This window comes from Podarcis filfolensis (assembly GCF_964270895.1).
Source record: "Podarcis filfolensis genome assembly, chromosome: 3".
Lineage (NCBI taxonomy): Eukaryota > Metazoa > Chordata > Lepidosauria > Squamata > Lacertidae > Podarcis > Podarcis filfolensis.
Genome location: NC_139606.1, coordinates 113,484,384 through 113,505,394, shown reverse-complemented (window position 1 = coordinate 113,505,394; position 21,011 = coordinate 113,484,384). Strand labels below are relative to the sequence as shown.

Below are 21,011 nucleotides of genomic sequence, written 5' to 3'. Positions count from 1 at the left end.
CAGCTATATTCTCCTGTGGGGTGGGGTGGGGGTTGCTAATAAATTTGTTTTAACAATGGTCCCCAACACTTAAGAGATGGTTCAAAAGAATCTGCCTTATCCTGGCTGTTCAACAAGGTACAGAACCTAAGTTCCTCCTTAAAGACCCAGCTCAGTTGATCATCTAAACCTGCTTCTATAGAGTCACTGTTTTCAGGTGAGATTCACTCTCACACCAGCCCATTCCAATCAGGCAATGGAGGTGGATGTGGAGCTCCTTTGCAACAGATCTGTATCCCCCTCTATAACCAGGCTTCTTGTGCTAAGGAAAGTGGCCGGAAAACGCACAGGAAAGGGCGGGATAACATTCGCTTGATGCAGCGTCATCTAGCGTCCCCACTAAAAAATCAGAATGGATGCTCAATAGATGGATGAGGTCATCTAAGCACCGTGTGAACTTTGTGCAAACGAATCAGGATAGCTGCTCCATAAACAGGTCACCTGGCAGTGATGCTTCCTAACTCGACAGGTGGGTGCATGGGTGGAGTCAATGTTCATGTGAGAAGACTCGGCGAGAGGGCTGGCGTAGGGTGTGGGGAGTGGTGCTGGCCTGCTGTGCTTTAATTGCTGTCCACTGATCTCTACCCCCTTTTGCCACCACGTGTTGCAAGCAGCGGAGAAATGCTCTGTCCAAAGTTATTCCCTGAGCAATTAAGATAACTCATAATCGGAGTCTCCCCACTTGTGCAGGCGTTACGTTCCTGGGTACCGTGTGTATACATGAAATCATGTAGAGTGGGGAACACCATCTAAAAAGCTTGTACATATCCTCTAAACATCTGGAAACCCTCTAAAAACCAGCAGAACTTACCAGACGGGTACGAATGGTGGCAATGGCGGTTTTCAGTCTTCCTTGTACGTGGAAACAACGGCGCATGGGTAGACTTGTATCCTGAACTGCCTGGCTGTGAATCAGAGGCAGAGTGTGCCTTTTTGCAGTTTAAATCTATTTGTTCAATCATTTCCCAGTGCCATGAATATACGCAGTCACACACAAGTAGTGGGGAGATGCCTGTACAAGTAAGCCAAGCCACACTTGGGGGGGGGGGTGTAACACCCACACGCACCTCCCTGATTCAATGGCCTATCTGATTTTAGGAAAACTTCTTTCCATCTCCTAAGCAAAGTCATGAACCATACGGTGAGAAATAGAACTGAACCATATATATATATATATATATATATATATATATATATATATATATGGGGAACATTTAGAAACAATGAAAAACATATAAAAGTGTGCAATGCTACCACATACTCCCACAAGTAAAAAATTTCGGGTTGTCAGGATCGGTGTGTTTCAGCCAACAAACGCTTGGGTAAACAGGATAATCCTTCCTGAAAAGTTAACAGTGAGGGAGACAGATGCACCTGACTAGGGAAGGTGTGCCACAAATGCAGACCCACCACCAAGAAGGCCCTGCCATGAGCCACTGCCAACCACATAGAAGACAGAAGCTGCATCACCAAAAGGGTCTCCCCTGCTAATTGCAGGACATGGGATGGTTGGTACTGAGGGAGACACACTTCTAAGTACTTGGGCTCCAAGTAGCTTATGGCAGCTGGTGAAATGCTTTCTGCAATACATGGAGTGGTGTGGGAGAACCTCCCTGGTGTCTCCTCACTTGGCTCCAGTAAGAGGAATACAAGCACCATGAGGCTGGAGCAGAACCACATGGGAAGGCATGGATGAAGGCTGGCCCTCTGATCCAGATTCTGACACATGGTTTGTCTGTCCCACTCAACTGGTTGGTTTCTTACATTACTGGAACAACGTGGGGTGGAGTCAAAGGCATAGGAGCCCAGGAAGATTTCAGACATTATTCCACCAAGCTCAGTCTGGAAAATTTGAATGCCACATAGTGAGACACAGGTGAACATGGTGTCCAGTGTTCAATGCCCACAGCATTAATTCAGGGCACCCTTTGCTAACCTGGTGCCCTCCAAGTGCTTTGGACCGCCAACTAAGTGGCTGGGGCTAATGGGAATTGTTGTCCAAAAGGCACCAAGTTAGCGAAGGCTGAAATGGAGGGAACAAGGTTGGATCAATCACAATGAGAATGAACCAGTTTAGTTCAGGAAGAGCCAAACTAAGGGCTTATCCACTTACCCTTTGCCCTACCCTTTCCATGCAAAGGTCGGCACTTTAAAGCTCTGTGTCCAAGCACCTCCCCCCCATTGAAAACCCACTCTTCGAAGCTCAATTGGAGCAAACAACTACTTGGGTTTTCTGCAGATTGACGTTTACTCCAATTGAGCTTTAAAGAGCAGGTTTCTACACGGAAAGCATGGAGCTTTAAAGCTTGGACCATACCTGGAGAGTGTGGATAAGCCCTAGAAGCCAGTAAACCTGGCAAGCATGTGATCAGTTCCTCCTCTGCAGCATCAATAGGAACCTGGGGGAGCCACCATGATGCCCCCCTCCCCAAGATATTGCGGACTACAGCTCCCATCATAAACAGGAACGGTTTGGATTCTTAGATCACGGACTGCAGTTTCTTGAAGATGGACTTCTGGCAAGTGATGGGCTGCACCTCACAACGGTTGGGAGGAATGTTTTTGCCAAAAATCTCAGAAACCTCATCAGGAGGGCTTTAAACTGACTAATGTGGGGGAGTGAGACAGTGCTCCTGAAGGTAGGAGTCTATCAATTGATGAAGATGATCATCCAAATGTCATAGACCGAATGGAGCAAACAGCACGCAGACCTAGTGGTGGGAGGAAAAAATCCTTAAATAAGAGACACGGGGGAATGATTAATGGACTTCACTGTCTGTACACTAATGCACAAAGCATGGGAAATAAACAAGATGAGCTTGAGCTCTTGGTACAGCAAACTAAATATAACATAATAGGCATCACTGAAACCTGGTGGGATAAGTCCCACGATTGGAATGTAATAATGGAGGGATACAATCTATTTCAGAGAAACAGACCAGACAAGAAAGGAGGAGGAGTGGCGTTATATGTCAGGGATGTGTATACCTGTGAAGAGATCCAAGATTTAGAACCTCAAAGCCAAAGTGAGAGCATTTGGGTCAAAATTAAGGGAGAGAAGAATAACAGTGACATTGTGGGAGTTTACTATAGATCCCCAAGCCAAACGGAGGAAAGAGATGATGCCTTCCTGGAACAGATGGCCAAGCATGCAAAAGGAAGGGAGATAGTAGTAATGGGGGACTTCAATTACCCGGATATTTGTTGGATGTCAAACTCAGCCAAGAGCATAAGGTCAAACAGATTCCTCACTGGCCTTGCAGACAACTTCATTGTCCAGAAAGTGGGAGAAGCAACAAGAGGAACAGCCATTTTAGATCTGGTCCTAACCAATGTTGATGACCTGGTTAGTGGGGTAGAAGTGGAAGGATCATTAGGCGCGAGTGATCATGCTCTTCTGAAGTTTACTATACAACGGAAAGGAGCAGCCAAGCATACTAGGACTCAATTTCTTGACTTTAAGAAAGCCGACTTCATAAAACTTAGGGAAGTGCTGGGTGAGATCCCATGGACAGTAGTACTAAAAGGAAAGGGAGTTCATGATGGCTGGGAGTTTGTTAAGAGGGAGATAGTAAAAGCACAACTTCAGGCAATACCAAAGAGATGGAAACATGGAAGGTGCCTAAAGAAGCCAGGGTGGCTATCTAAAGAACTTTTAACTGAGTTAAGATTAAAAAAGGATGTGTACAAAAAATGGAAAAGGGGGGAAACCACCAAAGAGGAATTCAAACAAATAGCCAGCACGTGTAGACACAAAGTCAGAAAAGCTAAAGCTCAGAATGAACTCAGGCTTGCTAGAGAGGTTAAAAGCAACAAAAAAGGCTTTTATGGGTATGTTCGTAGCAAAAGGAAGACCAAAGAAACAGTGGGGTCACTCAGAGGAGAAGATGGTGAAATGCAAACAGGGGACACAGAAAGGGCTGAACTCCTCAATGCCTTCTTTGCCTCAGTCTTCTTCGATAAAGAAAACAATGCCCGACCTGAAGAATTTGGAGCAAATGATTCAGCAGAGGAAACACAGCCCAGAATAACTAAGGAGATAGTACAAGAATACTTGGCTATTCTAGATGTATTCAAGTCTCCAGGGCCAGATGAACTGCATCCAAGAGTATTAAAAGAACTGGCAGATGTGATCTCAGAACCACTGGCAGTCATCTTTGAGAATTCCTGGAGAACAGGCGAAGTCCCGGCAGACTGGAGGAGGGCAAATGTTGTCCCTATTTTCAAAAAGGGGAAAAGAGAGGACCCAAATAATTACCGCCCAGTCAGTCTGACATCAATACCAGGGAAGATTCTGGAGCAGATCATTAAGCAAACAGTCTGTGAGCACCTAGAAAGGAATGCTGTGATCACCAATAGTCAGCATGGATTTCTGAAAAATAAGTCATGTCAGACTAACCTGATCTCATTTTTTGACAGAATTACAAGCCTGGTAGATGAAGGGAACACAGTGGATGTAGCCTACCTTGATTTCAGCAAGGCATTTGACAAGGTGCCCCATGATATTCTTGTAAAGAAGCTGGTAAAATGCGGTCTTGACTATGCTACCACTCAGTGGATTTGTAACTGGCTGACTGACCAAACCCAAAGGGTGCTCATCAATGGTTCCTCTTCATCCTGGAGAAGAGTGACTAGTGGGGTGCCACAGGGTCTGTCTTGGGCCCGGTCTTATTCAACATCTTTATCAATGACTTGGATGATGGACTCAAGGGCATCCTGATCAAATTTGCAGATGACACCAAACTGGGAGGGGTGGCTAACACCCCAGAGGACAGGATCACACTTCAAAACGACCTTGACAGATTAGAGAACTGGGCCAAAACAAACAAGATGAATTTTAACAGGGAGAAATGTAAAGTATTGCACTTGGGCAAAAAAAATGAGAGGCACAAATACAAGATGGGTGACACCTGGCTTGAGAGCAGTACATGTGAAAAGGATCTAGGAGTCTTGGTTGACCACAAACTTGACATGAGCCAACAGTGTGATGCGGCAGCTAAAAAAGCCAATGCAATTCTGGGCTGCATCAATAGGAGTATAGCATCTAGATCAAGGGAAGTAATAGTGCCACTGTATTCTGCTCTGGTCAGACCTCACCTGGAGTACTGTGTCCAGTTCTGGGCACCACAGTTCAAGAAGGACACTGACAAACTGGAACGTGTCCAGAGGAGGGCAACCAAAATGGTCAAAGGCCTGGAAACGATGCCTTATGAGGAACGGCTAAGGGAGCTGGGCATGTTTAGCCTGGAGAAGAGGAGGTTAAGGGGTGATATGATAGCCATGTTCAAATATATAAAAGGATGTCACATAGAGGAGGGAGAAAGGTTGTTTTCTGCTGCTCCAGAGAAGCGGACACGGAGCAATGGATCCAAACTACAAGAAAGAAGATTCCACCTAAACATTAGGAAGAACTTCCTGACAGTAAGAGCTGTTCGACAGTGGAATTTGCTGCCAAGGAGTGTGGTGGAGTCTCCTTCTTTGGAGGTCTTTAAGCAGAGGCTTGACAACCATATGTCAGGAGTGCTCTGATGGTGTTTCCTGCTTGGCAGGGGGTTGGACTCGATGGCCCTTGTGGTCTCTTCCAACTCTATGATTCTATGATTCTATGATTCATTCCCAGCCAACATGGCCACCGTGTCTACCGGAAACTTATGCCAAGTTAAACAATGGGCCCATCGCCCATTCGTCGTCCTTATGCCAAGTTAAACAATGCGCCCATCGACATTCGTCGTCTTTAACCTGATGCCTTGCAGATCTCTTTGGAGGACAGTTCCCATCAGCCCCAGTCAGCTTGGTGGATGGTCAGGGATGATGGGAGTTGTGCTCCTCACCATCTGGTATGTTTAGACTGGAGAAGATAAGATTGAGAGGCAAATATCTGAAGGGCTATCACCTGGGAGGAGGAACAAGCTTGTTTTCTCCTGCTCCAGAGTGTAGGACGCAAACCAAGGGATTCAAGTTACAAGAAAGGAGCTTCCAATTAAATATCAAGGAGAACTTTCTGATGGTAAGAGCTGGAAGGTGGTGGGCTCTCCTTACTTGGAGGTCCTTAAGCAGATGTTGGGTTGTCATCTCCCCCAGATGGTTCAGCTGCAGTTCCTCCATTGCAGAGGCTTCGACTAGATGACCCTTGGATTCCCTTCCAGCCCCAAAATTCTTTTGAGTCATTGCATTTGCATTTCTTCCCTGTTCTACACCAGCACAGAAAGTTGCAATATCATGACATGCAGGAGAGGGGACCTCATGTGATGGCAACCACAGCTTCATCCCTGCACCTGATATGGCCTAAAATGCAGTGGTACCTCGGGTTAAGTACTTAATTCGTTCCGGAGGTCCGTACTTAACCTGGATCTGTTCTTAACCTGAGGCACCACTTTAGCTAATGGGGCCTCCTGCTGCCGCCGCACCGCCGGAGCACGATTTCTTTTCTCATCCTGAAGCAAAGTTCTTGACCTGAAGCACTATTTCTGGGTTAGCGGAGTCTGTAACCTGAAGCGTATCTAACCTGAAGCGTATGTAACCCGAGGTACCACTGTAGTGAACTCTTTTTGGCTTCCCAAATCTAGCCTTTTGCCGGTGAGGATCTGAAAAAAGCGAAACGAAATGACAGAAACAAGATGGCGCAAAGGCATTGGCCTGATGGCGCTGCTTGGAGCCTATCGTCCTTCTCTCGGCATGCTGTAATCTTTAACAGAGTCTCTTGGCAGTAAAACATAGCAAAGGTTAACCCATTTGTGCCACCGCCTTCCCCTCAACCCCAGACCTTAAAAATTACATTGATTAAGACATCACGAGCCATCGGCTCGGCGATATAATTTTTTACAGGGTGCTAATAAAACGGAAAGGACCTGCTCGTTAAAGCACACTAATTTCAGAGGCTCTCAAGGAACTGACATCCTTATCGGAATCTCCAAACAGGATCTTAAAAGACAAACACACAGAAAACAGCAGCGCATTCTCATTCCAGCTCCTGCTAGGTAATCCAAATAGCCAATAGCAATACTTGAAGCCTGTCAGCTAGAATATTTAGTTCTGTTCTGGAAGGTGGCAGGATAACTATTAACTTCAGGGAAAGGTGAATTGAAATGGGCTCCTTCGTGGGCTTTTAGAGATTATTCTGCTTAATATGCCATTTATTTGGCACTCATGTTTCCAGGCAAATGCACAGTTCATCTTACTCCTTTTGATTTGGTGTGTCTTGCCCTGTTATTGAGGCACTGAAATGTCTCCTCGGCTCGTTATTAGATCTTCAGTATTCACTTATTCTAATGGGGTGGTTGTTGTTGTTGCTGCTGCTGCCAGCAAACCCCTTGATTTGCATTAATATTTCGGACTAGAGGGCTGGGATTGATGGCTGGAGCTTTCAGGCATCTAGCTGCAATGGGATCTTAAAGCAGCCGCTGCAGCATTTGAGACCAGTCACCAGGGCACCTTTATTTATTTATTTACTTTTTTAGCCAGGGGGCCACATTCCTTTCTTTGGAAACATCCAAAGGCCACAGGTGGGTGGTGGGCAGATGCAAAACAGCTATAGCAAACTTAACTTCATAACAACCCTAGGTAAAGGTAAAGGGACCCCTGACCATTAGGTCCAGTCGTGGCCGACTCTGGGGTTGCAGCGCTCATCTTGCTTTATTGGCTGAGGGAGCCGGCGTACAGCTTCCGGGTCATGTGGCCAGCATGACTAAGCCGCTTCTGGCGAACCAGAGCAGCGCACGGAAACGCCGTTTACCTTCCCGCCGGAGTGGTACCTATTTATCTACTTGCACTTTGATGTGCTTTCGAACTGCTAGGTTGGCAGGAGCAGGGACCGAGCAACGGGAGCTCCCCCCGTCGCGGGGATACGAACCGCCGACCTTCCGATCGGCAAGTCCTAGGCTCTGTGGTTTAACCCACAGCGCCACCCGCGTCCCTTAACAACCCTAAGAGGTAGGCTGAATTCTACCTTTGCTACTTTCCACAAACATTCACACAACCCTCTGTATCTTCATCCAAAATAAAAAAAATCCTTCCAGTAGCATCTTAGAGACCAACTAAGTTTGTTATTGGCATGAGCTTTCGTGTGCATGCACACTTCTTCACAAAAGCTCATACCAATAACAAATATAGTTGGCAGCTAAGGTGCTACTGGAAGGAACTTTTTTATTTTGTTTCGACTACGGCAGACCAACACGGCTACCTTCATCCAGACAGGCAAGAAGCCTGACCAGAGATCAAGGACACATTCCAGCCAATAGGGAATAACTTTTATTTTCATGGGTTCATCATTCCTGAGTTCATCACTTCTGCCAATATGGAGATGATGCCATACACTGTAGAAGTGGACCACAAGCTTAACATGAGTCCACAGTGTGATACAGCAGCAAAAAAAAAAAAAAAAAAAAAGGGGGGGGGGAGCTGACGCTATTCTAGGCTGCATCGGAGTCCTGATCAAGGGATATATAGGACTCCTGTATTCTGCCTTGGTCAGACCTGGAATACTGTGTCCAATTCTGGGCACCACAATTTAAGAAGGAAGTTGACAAGCTGGAACATGTGCAGAGGAGGGCAACCAAGATGATCAAGGGTCTGGAAACAGCCTCATGAGGAGCATTTGAAGGAACTGGGTATGTTTAGCCTGGAAAAGAGGAGACAGAGAGGAGATGTGATAGCCATCTTCAAACATCTCAAGGACTGTCACATGGAAGATGGAGCAAGCTTGTTTTCTCATGCTCTGGAAGGTAGGACTTGAACCAATGGCTTCAAGTTACAAGAAAGGAGATTCCGACTAAACATCAGGAAGAACTTTCTGACAGTAAGAGCTGTTTGGCAGTGAGGTTTTTTTTTTATTTTAATAATATTTATTAACAGTTTACAGACTATAAAAGAAAAAAAAATTCAACAAAACAATACAACACAATACAAAAACAAAAACACTACGTAACACTAACACAAAACATTAAATTAACAGAACAAAACAAACACAATTTAGAACACATCCAATAATTTCAATATCTTAACTTTCATTCACTTGTATCCACGACCTCCTCACACCTCCCTTTTTGTATTCAATTAACTGTTTCAGCAGTTCCTTTCCATCTTCCTCTGTTTTCTGTCCTGTAATTTATCTTAACTTATTCTAACCTTATTTTTTCCCTTTAATAAATTAAAAATCTATTTGTACTTAATTCCTTATAACATTTCTGCTAAAGCCATATAATTTCATTCCAACATTTTTCTAACATTCATTAATTTTACAGTATTTCTGTAAATAATCTTTAAATTTTTTCCAATCTTCTTCCACTGACTCTTCTCCCTGGTCTCGGATTCTGCCAGTCATTTCCGCCAGTTCCATATAGTCCATCAACTTCATCTGCCATTCTTCCCGAGTGGGTAAATCTTGTGTCTTTCAATACTTCGCGATGAGTATTCTTGCTGCTGTTGTTGCATACATAAAAAAAGTTCTGTCCTTCTTTGGCACCAATTGGCTGACCATGCCCAGGAGAAAGGCCTCTGGTTTCTTCAGGAAGGTATATTTGAATACCTTTTTCATTTCATTATAAACCATCTCCCAGAATGTCTTAATCCTTGGGTTTAGGTGAGGTTTTTAAGCAAAGGCTGGATGGCCACCTGTCAAGGATGCTTTAGCTGAGATTCCTGCATTGCAGGGCGTTGGACTAGACAACCCTTGGGGTCTCTTCCCAAGTTTACAGTTCTGTGATTCTAAGTACCTTTCAGGTTGAGGAGCGCTATTTCAAAGAGGAAAGCTCATTGTTTTCAAATGGGCTAGCGACAAGGAGTCATGCAAAGGCGGAAACGCTGCCTCGGGAGCAGAAGAAGAAGAAGAAGAAGAAGAAGAAGAGTTTGGATTTGATATCCCGCCTTTCACTCCCCTTCAGGAGTCTCAAAGTGGCTAACGTTCTCCTTTCCCTTCCTCCCCCACAACCAACACTCTGTGGGGTGAGTGGGGCTGAGAGACTTCAGAGAAGTGTGACTGGCCCAAGGTCACCCAGCAGCTGCATGTGGAGGAGTGGAGACGCGAACCCGGTTCCCCAGATTACGTGACTACCGCTCTTAACCACTACACCACAATGGGATGGAAGGTGCGATAAATGGAACTAAATAATAAAGTAAAAATTGCAGCTGGCATTGCATGCAACTGGTGAGGCAGGTCACAGGGTCAGCACCATGCGTTCCCAGTTGTGTATTAAACATCACCTTAATATTCTAGTGACAATGTTTTATAATTAATCGAAATGTAAAAGGGTGAGCGCAGTGGAGATGGTGGCTCAGCGCAAAGAGGCGAGTGGAGGCTCTACAAATCCAGGAGGCTGATTGTAGGGAACCACGATGGAGTCCATTATCCGCCGGAGTTTTTGCGTCGGAATAGCAAAACGCCCTGCACACTTTGGGAAAGTGAAAAACCTTTAACTCATCACGGTTGTAATGTTAATACAGAAGGAAAGTGCTTTCAAAAGATTACATTTAGTTCACAGACGTATATTGAACTCAGGAGGGGCAATCTGTGCCCCCGAGAGAGAGCAGCTAGAGAGCTGAGCTATAAACTAGAATGATAACATCCTTATTATAAGATGCAAATGAAGGGGGGGTGGGCGGGCGCAATTCACTTCAAAAAGGCATTAGGAGTGTTTAATTTTTCTTGTGGGAATAACACTCAAGTTGGCCCACGTAGGGTTGTGCTGTGTGTGTGTGTGTGTGTGTGTGTGTGCGCGCGCTGAAGATTTTGTCTATAGATGTCGGCTTGACAATTTTGCACAAAACAGAAGGCCTCTCCTCTTGCGATACCTCGAGAAGGAATGACGACACAACGCTAGAACTGTTCCTCTCTTCAGCTAGCATTCTGGCCTGAGGAGGAAGAAGATGAGCAGGGAAGATTACGTCACACACAAAAACAGCAGAAGTTCTGCGTCCAGGTGCTCTGGATTCTGAGATGGGATGAAGCTGGATTCTGGGTTCCGTATAAATTATGCAAATTAAAAGAGAAGTGCATTATATCTCAGATTCGGTGCAATCTATTATGCATCTGCCATTTTGCATAATTCATCCTGCGGCTGTTACTCATGAGGAACTGCTCTTCCGGTTGCAGAGAGTCATATCCCACGACCTCTGTTATTTCAGCAGCCCATAGCCTTTCCACAGCGCTGATAAGTAGAAACAATATGAAAAGTGCATTTTTTAAAAAAGGCAGCCGAGTTCTGCACCTGTTAGCATATTTGGAGCTTTTCCCTTTCTAAAAAAAATGTTCCTTCTCTACCAATTAAAAAATGTTCTTGTAGATATGTCATATTCACACAACCGGGAGAGCACCAATAACAGCTGTAGCCGTGGCAGATCTGCCATCGTGGATGAGAGCATGACTTCACGCAAGCAACCGCTCCTCTTTCCCCCTTTACCTACGTGAGAGATTTGCACCAGCAGAGCAGGCTGGGGTGGTTCCACCGGAAGCCCTCCCAGCTGGAATATTTGATGTCCCACACCATGTCCGGACCCCATGGGACATTACAGGATTCATTCATGCATTCCAGAATTGGCATGAGGGAGCAGGCTCAAAACATTTTGCTTTTTTTGGGGGGGGGAGAGAAATTGTTGCCACTCTCTTGGCCCACTTTTGGTGGGGGCGGTAGTGGCGAGGTGAAATTTCTGTTTCACCCTAGATGATTTTCCAAGTCAATATGGAACCTTTGAAAGCCCAGGCAGGCCACATATTGCAGGGGTGACGATTGTGCTCTTGCAGGCCTTCAGCATATTCCCCAGTCCTTTCCCTCTGGCCAGGCTGCTTCTCTCACCCACCTTCCCCAAGCTCCTATGCCTGGCTAGAATGTGTCTTCCTTGCACGGATAGAGGAGTGTGTGTGTGTGTGTGTGTGTGTGTGTGTGTGTGTAAACCATAGATTTCTGCGGGTTTTGGGATGTCCTCTACTGTACAAAGGCAAGAGTCATGTTCATTGCTCCAAACATTTTTGCCACTAGCCCCTCCCACCACTGCCACGTAGCCCTAGGAAGGTTGTCCTACGGGACTGCCTCTTCTGGTATGCCCCACGGAGGACCTTACGGTCTGCTAACAACAACACCTTGAATTTCCTGGGCCTCAAGGAGATTAGACTAGCCTCGACTAGAGCCAGGGCCTTTTTGGCCATGGCCCCGGTGGAACACTCTCCCACAAGAGACCAGGACCCTGCGGGATTTGACATCTTTCTGCAGGGCCTGCAAGACGGAGCTGTTCCGCCAGGCCTTTGGGCAGAATGCAGTTTGACTTACTTTCCTTTGTATAAAACAAGCCTGAAGGAAACCCGCAACCCACTCACACGTCCTTGTATGATCAGTGGAAACAGTTGGTCCTAGCAATTATTAACCACTCTCAATTCCACCCTGATAATTGCCACTTGCCCGGATTTTAACTTGTCTGAATTAATTTTAAGATGTATTTTAATTAATTGATGTCTGTTTTTATGCGTATTGTGTTGTTTTTATGATGTTAGCTGCTCTGAGCCCAGTCTCGACTGGGGAGGCGGGATACAAATAAATAATAATAATAATAATAATAATAATAATAATAATAATAATCCATGAGGTCATGTGGCCCCTTGGCAATAAAAAGGGTCCCCTCTACCCCTGGTTTATAGGGCTAGGGCGGCCTTTGGTGCAAGCATCAGCAGCCGTTTCTGGGATTTGACCCCAGACGGCTCTGAGACACTCCACAGTGGAGAAAGAAGTCGTGTTAGGAACAGAAGACTTGCACAAAAAGAGACTGGCCACTGGATCAGGCCAGTTGTCCACCTCGCCCAACGCCTTGTCTTCACAGTGGCCAACCAGCTGCCCTCAACAGGAAGCCAGCAAACAGGACCTGAGTACCACTGCCCAGTTGCTCAGTGGAGACAGGAAGGACGGCACGCAGGTTTTACAGCTGACCGCAGTACCATTCACACACTTTTTTTTGTTTTTATCTCTAGAAAGGAGCTCTTTCAGGACGGCGAGAATCCCGCCCCTTGCCTTTGACCTTGCTGTTTGCCAAACACCGGAGGCCAAAGTCTGACGGGGAAGGAATGCAAGGTGTAGGGTGGCGAGATAAAAGAGGGGCCGGGGAGAGAGATTAAGTGTTTGGTCTACTCTCCAGCCGGCTTCTGAGTTGAAAGGTCAAGAATTGTTCTAAAATGGCAAAGGAGAAGTTGGGGGGGGGGGAGAGAGGTGGGGAGGGGGAGGAACCACTCCTTGGTTCACATTCTTGGGGACAAAAGGTGGTATTGAAATGCCTGCCTGCCTTACGGACGGACAGGAGAATTCGAATTTTCTCCTGTAGTTCTTTAAAAAAACAAAGGAGGGAGGGAGACCTGGCTTGTTGCTCGAAAGGCAAAATATACCTTGAGAGATAAAGGGGTGTTATTCCAAAGAATCTCCATTCCTAACTAGGAATCTACTTGCTTGCCTGTGTTGCTGTTGGCAATGACCTTCTCTAACATTAAGCCAGGGACAGGGTACCTTTTTGCAATGGAGGGCCCTCCCTTATTCCAGGGGCCACATGCCAGTGGGCAGAGCAACACACACACACACACACACACACACACACACACACACACACACTTTTATACAGTAGGCACCTCCCTGCACACAACCCTCTCTGTCCTCTTCCCAGGAAATTAACTTCAAGGGCAAATTCCAGCATGACAAAGACGCTGAACCATATAACCATAGAATGGCAGAGTTGGAAGGGACCCCAACAGTCATCTCTCAGCTAAAGCATCCATGACAGGTGGCCAGCCAACCTCTGCTTAGAAACCTCCAAGGAGGGAGGGTTCAAAGCAGGCCTGGTGAGAGAGGTGACCTGGGAAGAGTGTGGCTGGTGAGGGGCAGTCCTGGGGCCAGGCAGAGAGGCTCAGGGGGCCGCATCCGGATGCCAGGCCTGCGTCCATCAGGGGCAGCGCCCCCCAGCTGTTCCTCCTCAGGCCCTTGGTCATACCCTTCTGCTGGGGGTACCTTACATAGCTGTCAACTACAGATAGGTAGCCGTGTTGGTCTGCCATAGTCAAAACAAAAAAAATTTTTTTTCCTTCCAGTAGCACCTTAAAGACCAACTAAGTTAGTTCTTGGTATGAGCTTTCGTGTGCATGCACACTTGTATCTGTGTATCTGAAGAAGTGTGCATGCACACGAAAGCTCATACCAAGAACTAACTTAGTTGGTCTTTAAGGTGCTACTGGAAGGAAATTTTTTTTTTTTGTTTTGACTATAGCTGTCAACGTTTTCCCTTTTTTAAGGGAAATTCCCTTATTCTGAATAGGATTCCTCGCAAGAAAAGGGAAAAGTTGACAGGTATGCTACCTTGTCCCATTGCCAATATCCAGGTAAGATGCAATTGCTACTTCAGCCAGTTCTGGATGGGGTCTCCCTTCCACCAGAGGAGCAAGTGTGTGGGGGTATCCCTGGAACAAACTATTGTCACTAGAGGCCCAGGTGTCCCCTGTGGCTTTGTCTGGTTTGCCAGCTCTGGCCGTTCCTGGACAGGGAAAGCTTGACCACTGCAGTCCATGCATTGGTGATCCAGATCCTAGGGAAGCATAGGATATAGCATGGATGAATGAATGAATGAATGAATGAATGAATGAATGGGGAAAGGTCATAGCTCAGCGGTAAAGAATCTGCCTTGCATTCAGGAGGTCCCAGGTTCAATCCCTGCCATCTCCAGGTGGTGCTGCTGCTTAAACCCCTGGAGAACTGCTGCCAATCAGTGTAGACAATACTGAGCTCGATGGACCAGCAGTCTGGCTCAGTATAGGGCAGCTTCCTACGTTCCTGTGTTCACTGGCTGCGCACAAGAAAACGCTGGTGCAATGGCGCCTTCCAAGAGGATGGGTCCGTTTTGTTTTTAGCTCCATTCGCAACTGATTCTTGGAGCACGCTATTCAGTTGTTGCGTTGCCGTTGCCCACCATCCACAGGCTCTGAGGGAACCGAAGAGCTCTTCCCCCCACCCCCTTTAGGAAAGAAAGAAGCTAAATCTAATATATCCTTTTATCTTGTTTGGGAAGAACCATAAATATCAGCTGTAACAGGGTTAGTGGACCAGCTAGGCCGCTACACGAGGTCAAAGGCTAATTAGGCTGGCAGTATTTATGACGGAGGGTTTACAGGGCTCTTTGGCAGTTAATTCTTAGTGCAGGGATGCTCTAACTCAGGAATCAGCGAAGTCTCTCTTCTCTTCTCCTGTGGATCCACCTAAATATCTGCCCCCTTGAACAATCTTCCTTCCCACAGAGTACAGGATCCTGGTTCCCCTTCTATGGCTTGGACTCATATTTGTTGACTGTGCAGCATTAATGTGGGGGCACGGCAAGCTTCCCCTCCCATCTTCTGCCCTTGAATTCAAGAGTGAAAGCAGTTTCCCACTGTCAACATGGTGGCAAGCCTAAGTTTCCTGGTGCATCACATGCAACAAAGAGGAGCCCCACCTCAACCAACAAGTAAACCATGGTTGAGACAACCATCTGCGATCGTGCCTGACGCATATCCACATGTTACGTTCTTGGGTGTAAACTTGGAATACCTTTTAAAAGTTTTCGCTTTTGCTGCTCCGCCGCCCTGCGTTCGTTGGGGAGGAAGGGTGGGATAAATAATAATAATAATAATAATAATAATAATAATAATAATAATAATTTATTATTTATACCCCACTCATCTGGCTGGGCTTCCCCAGCCACTCTGGATGGCTTCCAACAAAATATTAAAATACTGTAATGCATCAAACATTAAAAGGGCTGCCTTCAGATGTCTTCTAAAAGTCTGGTAGTTGTTGTTCTCTTTGACATCTGATGGGAGGGCGTTCCACAGGGCGGGCGCCACCACCGAGAGGGCCCTCTGCCTGGTTCCTTGTAACTTGACTTCTCGCAGTGAGGGAAACACCAGAAGGTCCTTGGCACTGGACCTCATTGTTTGGTTAGAATGATGGGGGTGGAGACGCTCCTTTAGGTATACTGGACCAAGGCCGTTTAGGGCTTTAAAGGTCAGCATCAACACTTTGAAATGTACTGGGAATTAAAAAAACATTCAAAAAGTGCACAACTCAGAAAAGAAAATGGGCAAGGAGACCCTGAGAACCTCTCTCTATCTTTTTTTCGAAAATAAAAATCTGCGGTGTGCCTCTCACAGAAACAGGAAGGCTTTTGTGGTTCGTTCGATTTTTTTTGTTCTGAGCTGCAAGTTGCGAGGGGGAAGGAAGTTGGCCTTATTTTTGCAGTTCAACATTGCAGCGAACTGAAGTTAACACAACATCTGCCAACCTTCCCCTTCTGAAGACATTTCTCTCTCCCCCTTCCACAACGCAACACCCCAACACACACACACACCCTCTCGCTCCTGGCCACCGCAAACGCCCTCAGCTATTGCAGCGTATTGAGAAAGCCGAACCACAAATGGGAGTCCAAAATGGGATGCTGAACAACAATTGCCCCGAGGAGCTGAAATGCGAGTTTGGTGTACATTTGAGCTGCCTGCTTGGAGGGGGTGTGTGTTGTTGCTGCTGGGTCTGGCTAGCAGCTCATAATGGTGTTTAGAAAGAGAGAGTCTGTGTTATGTCTAGGGGGCCGGTGTGTTTTGTGTTACGCTGACCCTGGCATTGTACCGCCTTTTTTCTTTCTTTCTTTTTCCCCTTCTCCCCCCCTTCTCCCCGCCTCGCTCCCGATTCAGAAACTGCTTTGCAAACTTTCAGCGCCGGCTCCTCCGCCGACTGGAGTTTGTATCCCAGCCAAATCTACATTTCAGATTTGAAAAAGAGGGGCAAAGGTCAGTGTTCACAGGTTTGAGATCATGTTTAATATCACATGACACCTTTGACAAACAGTGCTATGTTTAAGAGAGAGAGAGAGAGAGAGAAGGAACGAGTGGGGTTGTGGTGGAGGGGGGTGGAGAGGCCTTCTGGATTTCAGCAGTTGGGGAACCTGATGCCCCTCCAGTGCCAGACATCTCCCACCCCCTTCCTCGTTGGCATTTAACCCTTTCAGATTCCCGCCGGCTGGCTCTCGCTCGCTTTGCAACAGGGGCTGAGCTTAGGAACATGTGAAACGTTCCAATTCTGAGCATTCGAAATGCATATGTAAACCTGCTCACTTTTTTTTTAAGGACAGAAGAGGCACACGGTTAAGAGATTGCGGGGGGCAGTTGCGGCATCGCTTCCCCATGTCTTACTTCTGTAGGAGGGCAGAGATATGTGCAGGCAGGCAGGCGGGGATGGGTGGATCTGTCAATTTCAGTTTCTCTCATTTCCCCAGTCTTAAATTCAGTCAGCCACATTTCCAAATCGTTTTCTGACTGCCATTGCTATTTTTAAAATTTAAAAATTTAAATTTTTTTTTAAATTCACCAGAGTTTCACTTCGATCGTCTCCAGATATACACATTTCTGCATGCTGTTTTGCCGATTAAACACTTCTTCTTCTTTTTTGCAAAGCAACGTTCTGCAAATACAATGGATTTCTGTCCCTTATTTTCACTGATATATGCAGTTAAAGGCACAGTTTAGTTTTGTATATGCATTTTTGTACACATCTCCTTGGCTGGTGGGGGTTCGTCAACCCAGGAAGGAAAACTCTGGTCCTGAGCTTCTGCTGCCTTGTGGTGATATTCATTTGTGAGAGTTAAAGGTAAAGGGACCCCTGACCATTAGGTCCAGTCATGGACGACTCTGGGGTTCCGGCGCTCATCTCGCTTTATTGGCCGAGGGAGCCGGCGTACAGCTTCCGGGTCATGTGGCCAGCATGACTAAGCCGCTTCTGGTGAACCAGAGCCGCGCACGGAAACGCTGTTTACCTTCCTGCCAGAGCGGTACCTATTTATCTACTTGCACTTTGACGTGCTTTCGAACTGCTAGGTGGGCAGGAGCAGGGACCGAGCAACGGGAGCTCACCCCATCGCGGGGATTCGAACCGCCGACCTTCTGATCGGCAAGTCCTAGGCTCTGTGGTTTAACCCACAGCGCCACCCGCGTCCCTAGAGTGAGAGTTAACCCTGGGGGAAAATCTGTACCCACTGCCTTGTGATACATCTTCGGGAGAAGAATAGTCCAAGGACTAAACCCTACACAAATCTTCATCCTGAAAAAAAGTGAAAAACAGGGTGCGACAAGGTTTTGTTTTGGGCCCATTATTGTTTACCATCTTTATAAATGACTTGGATTAAGGCTTTGAGGGGATGCTCATCAAATCTCTCTCCCTCCCTCTCTCTCTCTCTCTCTCTCTCTCTCTCTCTCTCTCTCTCTCTCTGTTTAAAACCCTAAACTCAGTATCCCACAGTTCATAAGGTTACTCTGATTTTAAAAAGCCAATTTGGAAACTTTTGAACTTGATATCAGATAGCCAGATGGCTTGATGGTCCCTTTTATTCAGCCCAAACAATTAATCTTGCTACTGCTCCACTGATTAGATTAGTACAGAAAAATGGCCCGATATGAGAATTAACTGAGGCACAGAGGTCGCAACTCCCCCTGCCCCATGTTTAGGCTGATGTTCGTCGTAAGACACTCTCAAGAAGACGAAAGATTTTTTCCAGTTGATAATAACCAGTTGAGATAATTAACAATGCCCAAAGGGTAAAGAGTGGAGTGGCACAATTTTATCTACAGGAGGACGACTGAAATAGAGGGCAGGGTGGGAACAGACAGGACACACCAGAAATTATTTCTTATGCTCCCCCAACATCTCCCCCTAAAAAAACCTACTCAGTATTTGCATCTGCAGTTTAAAGCAGCAGTAGTATACTCTACTGTGGTCACATCAACAGTACTTCTCTACTGTTTGAATGGCCACTTACTTGAAAGGGGAGTTTTTTTATTATTAAAAAAAGCTGCTTGCCGTTCCTCTCTAGATTTGTCCCCTAGGCTGAGAAGCAAAGCATTAAGGCCAAACTAGACATGTTAATTGCATCCGGGCTACTAAAACGCATCCATCTATCTATCATCTATCTAAACAGCAGCTGCCACAAAACCTGAGCAGTCTCAAGATGGCGAGATGTTTTTAATTCTTTCCCTCCTTGCCAGGATCTGGATAAAACGCGTCGCTCTCCAAAACTGCCGTTTGCTCCCATTTGGCATTGCTGTAGGCTTCCCTTGCAGATCTTAGATTTGGAAAGGTTTTTGTCAGAAGAGAGAGAGAGAAAGTGTTACACTCTGCACCCCCACTCCAAGCTCTCAAGGCTATTTAAATAACCCCACCCTCAAAGTGCAGATAAATTGCATCTACACAATGAATGCCAGGCTCGCTTTAGCCCTAAGCCCCTTTGCAGATCAGGTTCACAGCTCTTTGCAAGTGGAAAAAAGCTGGTGGATGGATGGCTCTGCCTTTCCAGAGGGACACTCCTTGCCAACACCCATTGCTGCTCATGGTTTAAGGTTGGCCGTGATCGTGTGTGTGTGTGTGTGTGTGTGTGTGTGTGTTGCTCGGAAGGCAAAAGGAGCACGGAAACTAATTGTGCTCTTCTTCCAAAGAGTTTGCAGTCTCTCTTTCAAGCAGTCAAAGGGAAGCAACACCATGCAAATGATTTACCATATTTTCCCATGCATAAGATGAGGTTTTTTGACTCAAAAATCATGTCAAAAAACTGGGGTCATCCTATACACGGATAGTGGCGTGGGGGGGGCGGGCATTTGCTTGCTCGCCCACCAGCTGGTTAGCGGCCAACACTCCAAGGAGCTTCCTACCACTGTGGCGTGGGGGGAGCGGCTGCCCACTTTGCCAACCCCCAGCAACGGTCCTGCTGGGGGTGATGTCGCGAGCTCAACAACTTTGGGCCATCTCCCCTCGTTTTCTTTAAATTTAGTCCCCCCAAATAGGGGCCGTCTTATACATGGGGGCATCTTATACACGGAAAAATATGGCAATTACAGTGGTACCTTGGGTTACATATGCTTCAGGTTACAGACGCTTCAGGTTACAGACTCCACTAACCCAAAAATATTACCTCGGGTTAAGAACTTTGCTTCAGGATGAGAACTCGTGCTCCGGCAGCGCGGCAGCAGCGGGAGGCCCCATTAGCTAAAGTGGTGCTTCAGGTTAAGAACAGTTTCAGGTTAAGAACGAATTAAGTACTTAACTGTACAACATTGCTCTTATATGTAGGAAGACTGGCACAGCGCTCAAACGTAAACCAAGGATGGAGAACCTCAGGTCCAGGGGGCTATATATTTTTTCCCATAGAGCCGAGAGCAATTTGAGAGATGGAGGGTTGCTTGTGTATGCTGTGCTCAGAGTGGCCAGCTAGATGCCTATTGGGAACCCTCAAACAGGGACCGAACACGACATCTTCTCCGGCATGCTGTCTCTGATGGAGACAGAACATAGGCATCAGGGTGAGTAGACGCCCATAGGCTTATCCTCCATGAATTTGCCTAATCCTATTTAAAAGCCAGAGGTGGTTGGTGTTTCCATACAGCAGTGCTGGGTCCAGTGGCGTAGCGTGGGGGGTGCCAGGGGTGCCGGCCGCACCGGGCGCAACATCTGGGGGGGCGCGAGTCCAGAGGGAAGGGACAAGTTCCTTCCTCCGCCGGGCTCCCCGACGCCACCGCCAGCCTTGCGCCCTAGCGCGCCCCCCCCCCCGCCGCCGCCGCTGCGGCTGCGCTCCACTCACTGCTCGCAGGAGGAGCAGCCGCTGCAGCAGCGCCGACGCCGCCACCGACGCCTGGCCGGGCACCGGCAGCCTCCGCACCCCGATGCCGACGCCGGCGCCATCCCCTCGGCCCAGCCACAGGCGGCGGCTGCTTCTGCCGACTGGGAGGGAGGAGAGCTCCGAGGGGCCTCGACGCGCCCTGCCCTCCCCAAAACCCTCCGAGAGGAAGCCGGCGGGCGGGCGAGGGCCTCCCGTTGGAAGGGGGCGCCGCTGGCTCCGGCTCTCAGCGCAAGTCTCAGCCGCGGGGGAGGGGGGGCGAGGACGGAGCTCGGCTGGAAGCCCCCGGACCCGGCCGGGAGGAGGAGAGGCGCTCGCCAAGCCCGGATCTG

The 21,011-nt window shown here is 47.2% G+C and overlaps 1 long non-coding RNA gene across 1 annotated transcript in view; it reads left to right on the top strand.

Moving 5' to 3' along the window:
• Positions 1-21,011, top strand: part of LOC310758873 — a 536,128-nt gene that overhangs the window by 357,847 nt on the left and 157,270 nt on the right. The gene's annotated exons all lie outside the window — the stretch shown is intronic.